We start from the raw sequence: 1857 nt of genomic DNA, 5'->3' as shown, positions 1-1857 counted from the left end.
CAGTTCCACTTACCCGCCCGCTCCCCCATAACCCTTAATGGTTAAAAATCTATCTATCTGTGACTTAAACACATTTAACGAGGTAGCCCTCTACTGTTTCATTGGGCAGAGAATTCCAAAGATTCACTACCCTCTGGGAGAAGAAGTTCCTCCTCAACTCTGTTCTAAATTGACTCCCCCGTATTTTGAGGCTATGCCCCCTCGTTCTTGTTTCCACTGTAAGTGGAAATAACCTCGCTGCCTCTACCCTGTCTAGCCCCTTCATTATCTTATATGTCTCTATAAGATCTCCCCTCAGCCTTCTAAACTCCAATGAGTACAGGCCCAGTCTACTCAATCTCTCCTCATAAGCTAACCCCCTCATCACCGGAATCAACCTGGTGAACCTTCTCTGCACCCCCTCCAAAGCTCATATATCCTTTCTTAAATAAGGGGACCAAAATTGCACACAGTACTCCAGTTGCGGCCTCACCAGTACCCTGTACAATTGCAGCAAGACCTCCCTGCTTTTATACTCCATCCCCTTCGCGATAAAGGCCAACATTCCATTCGCCTTCTTGATCACCTGCTGCACCTGCAAACTGAGCTTTTGTGATTCATGCACAAGGACCCCCAGGTCCCTCTGCACAGTAGCACGTTGTAATTTTTCACCGTTTAAATAATAGTCCATTTTACTATTATTCCTTCCAAAGTGGATAACCTTACACTTACCAATGTTATACTCCATCTGCCAGATCCTTGCCCACTCACTTAGCCTATCCAAATCTCTCAGCAGACTCTCTGTGTCCTCCACGCAATTTGCTTTCCCACTCATCTTTGTGTCATCAGCAAACTTGAATACCCTACACTCGGTCCCCTCCTCCAGATCGTCTATGTATATGGTAAACAGTTGAGGCCCCAGCACCGATCCCTGCGGCATGCCACTAGTCACTGATTGCCAACCGGAAAAGCACTCATTTATTCCGACTCTCTGTTTTCTGTTAGATAGCCAATCCTCAATCCACGCTAACACTTTACCCCCAACTCCGTGTACCTTTATCTTATGCAGCAACCTTTTGTGAGGGACCTTATCGAATGCCTTCTGGAAATCTAAATACACCACATCCACCGGTTCCCCTCTGTCAACCGCATCGAGCATTGGGCAGTGCCACGTAGGCATGGCCTATTGTGGGTAGGGCCTATGGGGCGATCGGTGGGGGTGGGGGCGTTAGCGGGGGGGGGTCTGCCGAGGTGGGGTGATCGCCACTGCTGGGGAAGGGGGGCGCTGGCGATCAGGGCACTCCAGGATGGGGGGGGAGGGGTGTCAGAGCTGGCACAGGATTGCTTGTGCAGGTCATGATCGGGCCATGGGGTGGGGGGGGGGGGGGGGGGCTGGAGGGGCAGCACTACGGGGGTCCCGGGCCAGCCAGTGATCAAGCTGGCCAGCAAATGGGGTGACTGACAGACCGGGGCCACTAGGCCCGGGACTGCCAGACTCCGGCGTGAATAGGCCCCGCTCCCTGAGCTTTTAATGAGATTCACGACTGGGACCTCTGCATTGCACAGAGTGCGGGAGATTCAGGTCTGAAGTTGAACTGAAAAAACATTTGTGATTTACACCAGTTTTCTTGCCAATTCAGCATTTTTGGGAGAATTGCCCCATAGTTGTTGCGGAAATGGGTAACATCCCGGAAATCCCACATATTACAGGATGTGCACCCAGCCATGCCTCGAATTACTTATTTACTGCACTAAAATTGGAAGATAAATAAGCACAATAAAAACTTAATTAATTGTTTTTAATCAGTTAATTAATAATTTACAATCCCCAATAAGCTTTACAACTGCCAGTAAAGCTGACCTATAATCATAAAACTG

The sequence above is a fragment of the Mustelus asterias genome, chromosome 14, assembly GCF_964213995.1.
Source record: "Mustelus asterias chromosome 14, sMusAst1.hap1.1, whole genome shotgun sequence".
NCBI classification, from domain to species: Eukaryota; Metazoa; Chordata; class Chondrichthyes; order Carcharhiniformes; family Triakidae; genus Mustelus; species Mustelus asterias.
Note: the sequence above shows the minus strand (reverse complement) of the source record.